This window comes from Hyperoodon ampullatus (genome assembly GCF_949752795.1).
Source record: "Hyperoodon ampullatus genome assembly, chromosome: 17".
NCBI lineage: Eukaryota > Metazoa > Chordata > Mammalia > Artiodactyla > Ziphiidae > Hyperoodon > Hyperoodon ampullatus.
In genome coordinates this window covers 41906771-41920080 of record NC_136930.1, presented here as the reverse complement: position 1 = coordinate 41920080, position 13310 = coordinate 41906771, and positions in this window count along the sequence as shown.

Genomic DNA, 13310 nt, shown 5'->3' with positions numbered 1-13310 from the left:
TAAAAATACATGTGCTTTTCTCTTTTGATCTGTACAACATTTCTCTGTGACAGACAAGGTTGCTGATGTGAGTCCCATTTAGAGAAGAAGCTGAAACAGAGAGATGGAGGGTTTCTCTCACTCACACAGCTTCTTAGAGACGACCAAACAATAAAGTTGACTGAGCCCTGCTGGGAGGCGATCATTGTCTCAGGCATGGAAGCTATATATTCTGGCTCCAAGAGGCTTTCCTCTAGACCCAGGAGACTAAAATTTTGAGGATCCCAGCATGGTGAGAGTGTTCCTGTAGTCCTTCCCAATCTAAATGCCTCTCTGTTTCTCTTGCCTGTGTCTTTGGTTTATTGTTCCATTCCTGGGCACTATTTGGCTTATTGGCTTTGCTAATGGCAGCCAGAGATCTGAATTTTAGGGGCATTTATTGATTGGTTCCTTGATTCATCAAGATTACTTTTTGTTGTTTCCTGTTGTAAGAAAACAAAACAAAACCAAAAACTGAGAGGAATTTCTCTCTCTTGGTCCTTGACCCACTCCTCTAAGCAGCCTAGGTAGTGGGCCTGCTTTTGTTTCTGAGGGAAATTAAAAGCCTTTTCCTCACCCAACCCCTCAAACCTTAGGCTTCTACAGGTGTTGGAGGGGAGTTGTCCTAGAGACAGAGGGGCCTCAAGGGCTGAAGGGAGCCAATTGGACCAGCTGCTCCCAAGTTGTCCTCCAGAAGGGACAGGACTTTTGTTGGAAATGGGGAGCAGCAGAGCTGGGGACTAGAGTTACCACTAAAAGCTGTTGCCTTTGGTGCCACGAGGGACATTTCCTATGGCTCTGCGTGGCACTGAGGGTAATGGAGTGAATAGGACCACGTGCCTTTGAACAGATCCTGCAGGCTTGGTCCATCTGCCACTGTGGTAGCCTGAGGAATAGATGCTCTTCCACCATTTTCTGGGTACCACTTATCCTACCCCATCTCTATTCTTGGGTGGAGGGGAAGAAAATTGTTCTCCAAAAGAAGAGGGGAAAATTCATACCCATCATATCAAAGACAATAGCTACTATTCATTGTGCATTTACCATATGCCTGGCACAGTGCTTACTTAGCAGGGCAATTTATGAAAGATTTAATGTGGCAGAACAACTTGATTACATAACTTATCTTGTGTTCAAGGCTGTAGGCTGACCAGCAAAGAATGAAAGGAATTTTTCAGTATCTCTTCCAATGAAGGAACTTAGGCATGGTGTTCTGGGGCCTAGATTTCTTTTATCCTCTGGGAAGAGTCAGATGGCCTTCATTTATAAAGGTCTAAATCACAAGTGGAAACCTAGAGATCTGAGTTTCTGTTTTATTTGGCCTAAAAATGTTTCAGGATAATTTGAATTAGAAGCCCACATTTAAAAAACAGGAGATTTTGTGTAAAAATTCTGAATTTCCAGTGTCTCTTGAAAAATCAGATTTGGTAACATTCAACCTGGCTCCTTACGACAACAAGCTGTTAGAGCTGAGCTGACGCTCTAATATGAGACGAGGATGCTCTTCTCAGTTTGCCACAGTCCCCAGAATGCCTGCATATCTTCTGTGGAGCCCACTTCACTGAACAATGTTCCTACCTATGAATGTCTCCTCTGAATGTTTGATCTCTGGTCTGAGCCTGTTGAGGGGAAAAGAAGTAGATATTTCCAGACCATGGAGGGAGACTGGCCCAATCCCACAATCCTAGAAGTGACTTCCTCAAATCTGGACAGGAGGATAGGATCTGAGGCCTATCCACAAGTGCATGTATGGGTATAAAGCCTTCTAACTCTTATTTTTTTTGAAAAATATGTATAGACCAAACACTCATTGGGCAATGCATAATTGTCATGTAATGTGTAAAAGTAAAAATTAGATCATAGTTTTTTAAACTGATATTTTTTAACATCTTTATTGGAATGTAATTGCTTTACAATGGTGTGTTAGTTTCTGCTGTATAACAAAGTGAATCAGCTATATGTATACGTATATCTCCATATCCCCTTCCTCTTGCATCTCCCTCCCACCATCCCTATCCCACCCCTCTAGGTGGCCACAAAGCACCGAGCTGATCTCCCTGTGCTATGTGGCTGCTTTCCACTAGCTATCTATTTTACATTTGGTAGTGTATAAATGTCCATGCCACTCTCTCACTTCATACCAGCTTACCCTTCCCCCTCCCCGTGTCCTCAAGTCCATTCTCTACATCTGCGTCTTTATTCCTGTCCTGCCCCTAGGTTCTTCAGAACCATTTTTTTTTTTAAGATTCCATATATATGTATTAGCATATGGTATTTGTTTTTCTCTTTCTGACTTACTTCACTCTGTATGACAGACTCTAGGTCCATCTACCTCACTACAAATAACTCAATTTCATTTCTTTTTATGGCTGAGTAATATTCCATTGTGTATATGTGCCACATCTTCTTTATCCATTCATCTGTCGTTGGACACTTAGGTTGCTTCCATGTCCTGGCTATTGTAAATAGTGCTGCAATGAACATTGTGGTACATGACTCTTTTTGAATTATGTAAACTGGTATTTTTTAAAAATAATTTATTTATTTATTTTTGGCATCGTCGTGTCTTCGTTGCTGTGTGCAGGCTTTCTCTAGTTGCAGCGAGCGGGGGCTGCTCTTCGTTGCGGTGCGTGGGCCTCTCGTTGCAGTGGCTTCTCTTGTTGCAGACCATGGGCTCTAGGCACGCGGGCTTCAGTAGTTGTGGCATGTGGGCTCAGTAGTTGTGGCGCACAGGGTTAGTTGCTCCACGGCATGTGGTATCTTCCCAGGGCTCAAACCCGTGTCCTCTGCGTCGGCAGGTGATTCTTAACCACTGCGCCACCAGGGAAGTCCCTAAACTGGTATTTTAAATTTATTGGATATATAACAGAATCATGAACATCTTGATGGATAGTACACATATACTTATGGCTTATACAGGAAATAATTGGTGTATTAGTTTCCTGTGACTGCTGTAACAAATTACCACCAATTTGGTGGCTTAAAACAACAGAATTTTATCCTTTTATAGTTCTAGAAGCCAGAAGTCCAAAATCAAGGTATTGGCAGGGCTGCACTCACTCTGAAGGCTCTAGGGGAGAATCCTCCCTCACCTCTTCCAGCTTCTGGTGGCTGCAGGCATTCCTGCACAATTCCAGTCTCTACGCCTATCTTCACATGACCTCTGTATGTCTCAAATCTCCCTCCACCATTCTCTTGTAAGGATACCTGTCATTGAATTTAAGGCCAACCCAGATAATTCAGAATGAATTACTGAATTACATCTGCTAAGACCCTTTTTCCACATAAAGTCCCATTTACAGCTTCCAGGTGGACCTATCATTTGGGCGGGGGGGAGGTGAGGTCACCATTTAACCCACTACACTTGGATAAATAATTTTCTCCTTAAAAATGATTTTTTAAAAGAGTGGTTGATTTAACTTTCTGGGTCCTTTTTTATTTGTCTACATGGTGGATGAAATGAGCTGAGGGCAGTACCCACTTTCAGTCACTGAGTGGTTCTAGGGGGGTATGTGGTAATAAAATACTGGCCACACACCTAAGAAACATGTACTGAGGGTTTAGCTCCATGTGCTTTGCCATCCAGAGGAAGCGGTTGGTGAAACTGAAGCAGCAAGGCTAATAATCTCTCTCCCCAGGATGTGGGACTTGGATTACAAAACTCAAGTGAGGCTTCTTTGCGAGTTGAACAGCCTCTACTCGTGCACTGTCCAAGATTTCTAAAAAGCTGACTTCAATAAAAAGTATTTTGTTTGGCAGACAAGAAAGAGCTATTTTAACAGTTCTCTTTTATTTATTCTGCCTCCAGGATTATACATTGAAGGGTTAGGAGTGGTTGGCACATGGTTCTCTTTCAGATTTCTGAAGTTACCCTGACCATCTAAAAACTGGCTTCTTAAAATATCCAGGTCCATGGAGCCTTCATTGGTGACGAGCCCATGTGTATGGTGCCCCAGAGAGGCATCATTCTTTGGATATGGTAGCAAGATTCAGCAGAACCCTAAAGAAAACATTTCCTGCACTGTAAAAAAAAGTTCCCATAAACGGAATGTTATAACAGTAGATAACATTTACCAGGTGCTTAGTACAGGCTTGGCACAGTGCTGGGCCCCTGGCAGGTACTACATTTATTCTTTCATTTAAAATTTATAATAGCCCTTGAGGCACATATTATTATTATTATCTCCATTTTATATGTAAGGAAACAGGCACAGAGAAGTTAAATACTTGCCCAGGATTGGTAAGCAGTGCAGGTGAGGCTCAAAGTCAGCCATGATAGTCTAGAGACTATGCTCTTAACCGCTTTGTCTACATCTCCTAATCTGTTTCTGACAAAATTGTGCAGTGGTTGTGGTCGCCTCCAGCATTCCTTCATCCCCTCCCTCCTTTTCCCTTTGCTTCCCTTCTGAGGCCAGGTGGTGCAGGAGAAAGAGTATGGATTATTTTAGTCAGTCTGACCTGGATTCAGATCCTGCCTCTGTGCACCTAGACAGGTTAGATGACCTCTCTGAGCCTCAGTTTCCTCATTTTAAAATGCTCATTATAGGGCTTCCCTGGTGGCGCAGTGGTTGAGAGTCTGCCTGCCGATGCAGGGGACGCGGGTTCGTGCCCCGGTCTGGGAGGATCCCACATGCCGCGGAGCGGCTGGGCCCGTGAGCCATGGCTGCTGAGCCTGCGCGTCCGGAGCCTGTGCTCCGCAACGGGAGAGGCCACAACAGTGAGAGGCCCGCGTACTGCAAAAAAAAAAAAAAAAAAGCTCATTATAATAACTAGTTCATAGAATTTTCATGTGCATTAAATAATATAATGTAGTGGATGCCGTGACGTGCTGCCCAGATCACCCTTTTGGGACCAAGGCAGTCTTCACCTCCCTCCCCTGCTGCTGACTGTTCAGAGCTGAGCCTCTCCCAGAAATTGCTGTTAGCTGAGGGAAGCCAATCACGCCAAATTCTGCCCCCTCCTCAGGGTCAGCCAGCATCCAGTAAGTTATCAACTGAATTTGTGGGGAGGGCATGAAGCCCCACCCCTTTACCTCAGTTTAGGACAACTCTGAAGGACCATTCCAGCTCCAGAGGCTTCCCATAGGGGGACTGGCTGATGACGCTCTAGCAACTGCATCATCATCACTCTACTTCTCCCGCTGCCCAATCCTGCTGCCTTAAACCCTCTTATTGGGAAGTGATGTCAGTGGTGCTGACATCATTTCCCAATGAACCTCCATTGCCAAGTCTGTTTCCTGGGGAAAATGATCTACAGTGGTTAATGTTTGTATGATATCTGACAGTGCACATTCAATACATTATTTCCTGGGTCCCTACTCTCGTCATGTACAACCTACAGCAATGCCTCACCACTTGGGAGCATGTTGTAACTCTGACTACCTCTGACTACCTCTGTTTCATCAGAAGTTAGCAATCCCACATCTTACCTCCACAGGGGAGCACCTTGTCAAAAGCTGGTTAGTCATGGATCAGTGTCTCTATTCACGCGGTGGGGGGTGGCATGTAAGCTGCATTAAGTGGTCACAGGGTGAGCCTGATCCTGATTCTAGAGGAGACCCAGTTACACAATGTAGGTAGCTGCCCACAGCCCCAGACATAAAAGGCTTTCAGTGAATGTTTGCTGTTGATGATGTAAGGCTGCTACCAACCCTGAAGAATGGACACTCAGTTTTCTGAATTCCAAAGAGATGGAATTCAAACACTCGACACAGACACTCTTTCAACAGTAAGTGCTTTGAGAACTTCACAACATTTGGAATTTCTGCACTATCAGCAACATGCCTGAGAAATCTGTGCAGCTCCAGGGTATAGATAGAGCAGGGAGCAGCAGCAACACACAGCCACTGGGCCTATGGTCTTGCACCCTGGAAACATTGCTTACAGAGCCTCTGACCTCCCCAGGCTGGGAACTGTATGGCCAGGAGGGAGAAACAGACTGAGGCAGCTGTGTGCATTGTTCTATGGGCAGGCTCTGGGCCTCACAGAAAAGCTAGTGGGCTGTTCTACATGACGGTCACTGCAGGGCAGTAACAAGGGCACAGCAGGTCTTGATATTCCACTGTATTGCAAGATAATATGAAGATGGACTTTGATGTATAGGAAGATACTCTATAGCCAATATTACTGGCCTGCTGCTAATTTAAAGGCATGTGGTATACCTTTATCAGGGAGTATCCCTAAACAATGGCCTATGCTTTAAAAATAACTAATAAAAATAACTTTAAAAACCCCAAGCCTAATATGACACAGAAAAGCCACTTAGTATTGCTTATGTTGGAAGGCCAAGAGGTTTGGCAAAAAGAACACAAGCTCTGGTGCAAGACTGACCTGGTCTCAGATTGGGTCTACTTTATAAGTTTAACCTTATACCCTTAGAAATTATTAACCTCATGGACCTATTCCCTCATCTGTGAAATGAACACAATTTTTATTCCCAGTGTTTGTTTTAAGAATTCAATCAGAACATTAATTTCAAAGCTCTTTGATGTGAAATGCTACCCAAATAAAAGATATTCATATATTGCATGGAAATAGTGATATTTAAGCACTCACTGGTCAACAGTTTTTGGGTTCCCAGGAAATCTTCCTTAGGCATTGTAGTAGGAGTCTGTTCATTGTTTCCATTCTTTGGGTAACAGAGCCCTTCTTCCCTGTAGGAAATTCATTTCATGTGATTTGCTAGCAAATGATCTTATCTCCTCTAACCACAAAGGGTGAGAACAAAAGTGTCCTCCCTGGCCATGTCCGTTGGTCCAGGGATGAATACATGATTCTACTTGGGTTAGTCAGAGCCTTCTCCAGACTTTTGTGCCACAGATATTGGAAAAGATCGTTGCTTTTTGCTAGATTGCCAGATTGGTAGGATGTAAAGCTGGGAATGCTGGAGAACATCTTGCATGTGGAACAGGCCTATCCAAGAGGTGGTGAGAGCAAATTTCAAAAGAACTTGAGACCCCAGTTAGGGGACTGACTTCAATAATACCCATCTCTCTCCAGGGAGTCTAATACGTTTTAGAGTCTCCATTTCCTCATCTGTAAAAGGAATGGCAGAATATTTATTTCTCAATGCTCTTGCGAAGATTCAAAGAGATATTTAAAAACATATATAAAATTCCTTCTTTGGAGTTCATGAAATGTCAGCTACTCTGCACTGGGCATGGGGACTCTCTGCTGGATGTATATGGCTACTTGACTTCATATGGATGTTTCTCACTTTGTGAAAAAATATCTACTGTCATCTTGAGCTCCTGGTTACCCTTCAAAGCAAATTTGCTTAGTCAAGCTTTTCCTCAATAAATTAGCTTCAGCCCTGTTATATACAGGACTGACCTCATTCCTAGGAGAGGCAACAACCTCCTAATATTTATTTAATTGCTATCCCACCAATCCTTCTTCATCTAGTGGCTGATGCTTGGAACTTTACCATCAGAGCTTCATAATTTAAGAAGAAAACTATTGAAATATAATATATATGCAGAAATGTACATATCGTATGTGCTTCAATGAATTTCCACAAATTATAGCCATCTTCCAAAGTAAGAAACAGAAAATTACTAACATCTCAGAAGCCTCCCCCATGTTTCCTGCCCTAAGTCATTACCCCTCCAAAAGTAACCACTGTCCTGACTTCTAAGAACATAGATTATTTTGCCTGTTTTTTATTCTTTATATAAATGGAATTAACCAGGGCGTAATCATTAGTGCCTGTCTTCTTTTGCTCAACATTATATTTGTGAGATTCATTCATGTTGTTGAGTTATAGTTTGTCCATTCTCATCACTGCATAGAGTTTTATCCCACAATTTATTTATCCATTCAACTGTTAACGGGCACTTAGGTAGTTTTCATCTGGGGGCTATTATGAATAGTGTTGCATGAGAATGACTTTTAGCTGAACATATTTATGCATTTCTGTTGAATGTACACCTAAGAGAGGGATTACTGAGTTGTGAAATAATCTTTTATTCAGCTTTAATCGATATCATTTAACATTTGCCAAGATGTTCCACATCTTTGAACATAAGACTTTCTTACTGTTGAACTTATTGTGAGGGGAACCAGGTTGAAATTGCAAGCTATAGATAATAGAGCTATGCTTTCAAAATTCTGAGGGAAAATTATTTTCAACCTAGCTTTTAATACCAGAAAACCTTTCGTTCAAATGGAAATATAGAATCTGGACATTTCTAGACAAGTGAAGTATCTTGTACTTCCTTCCCCAAATATTTAGATTGCCTCTGAAGAGTGGGAATATGGGTGATAATGGGTGGTTTTCATTTTTTTTTAATTTTGTGTACTAATTGTTTCATAGTAAGCATGTTTTATTGTTCTAATCACCCATACAGAAACATAATAATAGCTAACTTTATTGATTACTAATTGATTATTTATTGATTTAGAGCTAGGCCTGCTCTAAACAGTTATATTTTATGAATTCCTCACAGCAAATCTTTGAGGTGGGCGCTACTGTTATCTCCATTATATATATGGGGAAACTGAGGCATAGGGTGGTTAGGTGACTTGCCCAGTGTCACCTATTTAGCAAGTGGTAGTAGAGCCAGTGTTCAAAACCAAGGAACCTAGCTGAGAGTCTGCCTTTCACCTCAATGTGGTACTGCCCCTCCTAAAAGGAAATTAAACAAAGAGAATAAAAAGCGAAGGCAAATGCTGCTAATAATGACAACACCATTCTGACTATTTTCACAAAGACAAGAGCTGCAACTCCAGCATCCTTCACATTATCTTGACGTGCTCTGTGTGGGGCGAGATCCTTCACTGGGGACTTTCTGTGCACAGCACAAAAAGGAACACACCCACCTAAAATCAAGTGTGTCCCCACCCAGGGGGCAGCGGGCCTGGGCTCTGCTCACTTCCAAATGCATTTGACACCCTCTGCAGCTCTGGCCATCATCAATACCACTCCACATATTTCCAAGGAGTGCGGTATGTTTGGAGTGCCTCCTCGCCTCAAACTAAATTGGCCAATCCACGGGGTGAGTACCTGAATCTATGCTAGGCTGGTTTGAACCTGTTCCGTGTACATAAGAATGAAAAATATTAGACATATGTCACTTCATCCAATTAAGTCCTACATTTAGTTTAATAATAATAGAACTAAGAGCCTAACATAGGTCACCTAGTTTCTGCTTCAGTAGATGCCATTTCAGTGGATTTTGCAGTCCCTCTGATACCAGTATCCTTATTTCAGCCTTCTTGTTTCTTTAAATAATTGCATTAAATAAAATCTCATGAGCTGAAATTACATTGTAACTGGTGACATTTGAGCATTCCAATGCCTGCAAAAAGCCCTGTTCAGTCTGACATTGAACTATATCCAAATGGAAACCCATTAAAAAACCCATTTTCCTGGCAAGAAATAATTGACGTGAACCTAGACTAATGTGGTATTAAAGAGGCCTAGGAAGTTACACAGTTGAAGTTTGTTTGCTAGAATCCCAGGTCAGGCAGTGTAAATGGTTTCCCCCTGTGGATTGATTTGAGGTTAACCTGATTTAAATTCTGACGAGTGGAGTTAGTGGTTCTTATGTTTGGATTTCGTTATCAAAATCCTGGCAATAAATGATTTTAACCTTATTTTATTTTAACACTGTTGAAACCAATGTCTGTGTTAACTTCCTGCATTAAGAAGGGAGAAAATCATAACTCTAGGGATTCCACAGTTTTTCTACTCAAGTCCTTTTTGGCATAAAGTTAAATTTCCTTTTTTTGCCTATCTATCTTCTCTCATTTGCATAGTAAGAAGGACTAGATTCTCCTAGTGACCCCGCCTTGATCCCCTGTTTCTCCTCAGGGTCTGTGGATTCCCTGTGCCCCACCCAGACTGGGCTTCCTGGAACCCCCAGCCATGACCCGGAATTTGGACAACAGGCTTGAGTGGGATAGACCATTGAACACTTGAGTCCAGCAGACACTTTCACTTAATGTATCGGGTTAAATCTCTTGCACTGGCATTCTTTCGGATAAGGCAACTGGGACTCCAAATAATTAAGTAATTTTTCTCGGGTCCCACAGGGAAGCTAGTCCACAGACTTTGAACCTAGGTTCACATGGCCCTCTCTGCTGTCTCCGTAAAACTATCAATTTGTTTTGATCCAAAAGTTGCAAGTGTCTCAATACTGTGTCCTGCTTCATTATAAAGATGGAAGAGCTATAATTATCCGCACAAATTCATACCAAGGTGTTACCATTCCTTCTTCAACCTCTTGAAGGGGTGCTTCAACTTCTTGAAGATTAAATGCCCAAATAAATGAAGCACTAATAATACCCTGCAAGATAATTAACTATAAAGTGTCTTTGCATTTTAATTGGGCAAAAGCTTAAGTTAAGTGAATGTAACTCTGAGACCTCAGTGAGTTCTGAGAGGTTTCTGGTGGAAAAGAGGGTGGGTTGATTGATGTTTCAGGAATCACTCAAATCCTTCTGGATAAGAAGCTTAGCATTCCAGCCCTGGACAGTACCTCCATTGCCCACCCTTACTGCTTCTATTCCTGCAGTATAGTTTGATCTTGGCCCAAGGTCTGGACTTTTGTGTTTTGGGACTATCCTTGTCCATAGTCCTTCTTCCTCAGTTTTCTGTTCCTAGCTCTTTCTGAAAATATAATTCAAAACCTATCATCTTGAATGCCTGTTTCACATTTAAAGAAAAATTAATTTCTCTCATATGCCTGTGCACTCCCCACATTCCCATGTAATTGCCTACATGTTCCCTTTCTTCTCTTGGGCTTGAGGGATCCTCAAAGGGAAGAACCAGGTCTTCCTCCAGCCTTGTCTGTCTAACTTTTCTAGGCTCACTCAGCTACTCCTGGTCTTTCTTCTGTTTCTCAAACACACCAAGCTCCTTCTCACCTCCGGACCTTTGCACTTGCTATTTCTTTTACCTAGAGAACTCTTCCTGAACATCTTCACGTGGCAGACTCCTTCTCATCAACAGGTGTCAGGTCAGATGCCAGCTCTCTGAGAGACTTTTTCTGATATCCCATGTAAAGTAGCCTCCAACCTCCAGTCACCCCATCACATTCGGCTTGCAGGATCTTAGTTCCTTGACCAGGGATTGAACACAGGCCCTTGGAAGTGAAAGCTCAGAGCCCTAACCACTGGACCGCCAGGGAATTTCTTGTTTTGTTTTCTTCATAACACTGTCTACCTGATGTTATCAGGTTGATCTTAATCCTTTACAACAAACAGACAAAAATCTATCTTAACTCCTTGTCTTGTTCACTGCTGTGTCCTTAGCACCTAAAGGATAGCTAGCATCTAATAAACAGTAAATAAATATTGATGTAATACATGAATGAAGAGTAGTACTCAATAAATGTTAGTTGAATGAACAATAACTGAATGTGTTTGGCTTCTCCTTCTGATCACCCACATCCATACCTTTCATATAACATAATCGCTCTCTCCTTTGTATTGCAATGGCCTTATTTCTCTGTCTAGACTTGGAGCTCAAATAGGAAGGGACCCTGTGGAATTTATCTGTGCATCTTCCCTAGCACCAATGAAAGTGCTTTTCACATTGTAGTTTCTCAGTAAATGTCTGAGTCACTCCTTCCATTTTCTGATGTCTAAAAGAGCCCAAGAAATGCCATTTGGGTTCTTACCAATGACGCAAACAACCTGGCATTCTGTCGTTATGGGTAAGCATGCATGTTCATGCCATGTGATAGTCATTGCACAGGGTAGAAAACCACATCCTACATGGCCAGCTCCTTCTATCCATGCTTCTGGGTCTCAGAACCAAATGTGCTGAGAACAGTCGGGACAGCAGTTTTCTCACAGGTAGAATTATCAGCAATGTCACTTGTCTTGTTTCCAATAACCTTGTATTGACCTTTTGAACCTCAACAGCACATCAAGATATCTTTAAAGAACAGTCTCAGTGCTGCCTAGTGCCTTGTGCTCCATTGTGACTTAAAAATCATAATCCATCTATAACCAGAGCTTGGGTTATTTTCCCACTGATGTGTTTTTTAACTTATACTTAGGCCAAAATTCATCTGTCATTTTTACTTTGCATAGTTTATTCCTGTCATTTTGGCATATCATTCCCTGTAAAAATTTAGTATCATTTTCAAATTTAGAGATTTTACTGTGTACTCTCTTTTCCAAAACATAACAAACCATTAAATTAGATTGGTCTAGGATTGATTCCTTGGGAAATTCCACAGTTTACATTTTTCCATTTAATACTGTTTGATACTAATTCTTTATCCATAATAAAACCCTCTGCCTAATCCCAAGGTGACTCAATTAAAAAACAGCTATTGGTGTGAAAAAATTTCAAAGATTTTTCCATGAATAAAATACATGCATGATTTCCCCTTTCTCCACATGTTTATTTTTTTTTCCTGAAAGAATTTTATAGATTAGTCAAGCATGATTTCTTCTTGCAGAAATCAAGTTAGCTTTTCTCTAATTGACAAATATTCAGTAATCCTATTTTTCATTCACATTTCCACTAATGTGTATATATCTCCCTTTTATAGGCTTGATTCCTTCCCACTATTACTTCAGACTGGGCAAATAATGATTAAGTCTGGAACCTCAGTTTTCAGCCTTTCTTTGCTAACATGGGAAGCAGGTACAAGAGAGCATTTAAAAAAAAAATCACCAGACCTACTTTACTATTTTTAAAAACTATTTTATTATGTGATAAAAAATTATTGTCTATGTGTACATTCAGCCATCGGTAAACAGGTGAGAAAATTAGTAAAAAATGATCTGATCAAAATAATCATATTTCCAGCATCCATTTAAGTATTTCACATGTTTTGTTTTTTGTTTACTCTTCTTTCTAGCTTTGCCTCCTAATTAATTCTGTCATCCCCCCACACAGATACTGTTACAGCTCCTTCCTCAGGCTTTATTTATTTTTTTCTTTTATCCCTAACTCTTTTACTCTGTGTTTAGTTTCATTGCTTATAGCCAGTAGTTGGTCTAGTAATGAATTTTAACTTGAAATACTTGTTCAGCCTCTACTTTATAGTTATTGATATCACTCTTACAAGTTTTAAATGGACTTTAATGTATGATTCCTTTTTGAAGAACTTGAAGTGCTAGTAACTCTTAAAGAAGTTTAAATCCATCTATTATTCTCTAGCATATTTCTCTAAACAATCTGAGCAAATAAAACATTTAATCTTTTTTCTTTATTCTGCTCTCTTTGATAGAAACTCAGTACTCTTGATTTGTTAATAAGACAAATAAATCCTCCTTTGAAAGACATGACAGGTGCTGTACTTGTGCTTAGAGTCACAACTAGAAATTCTA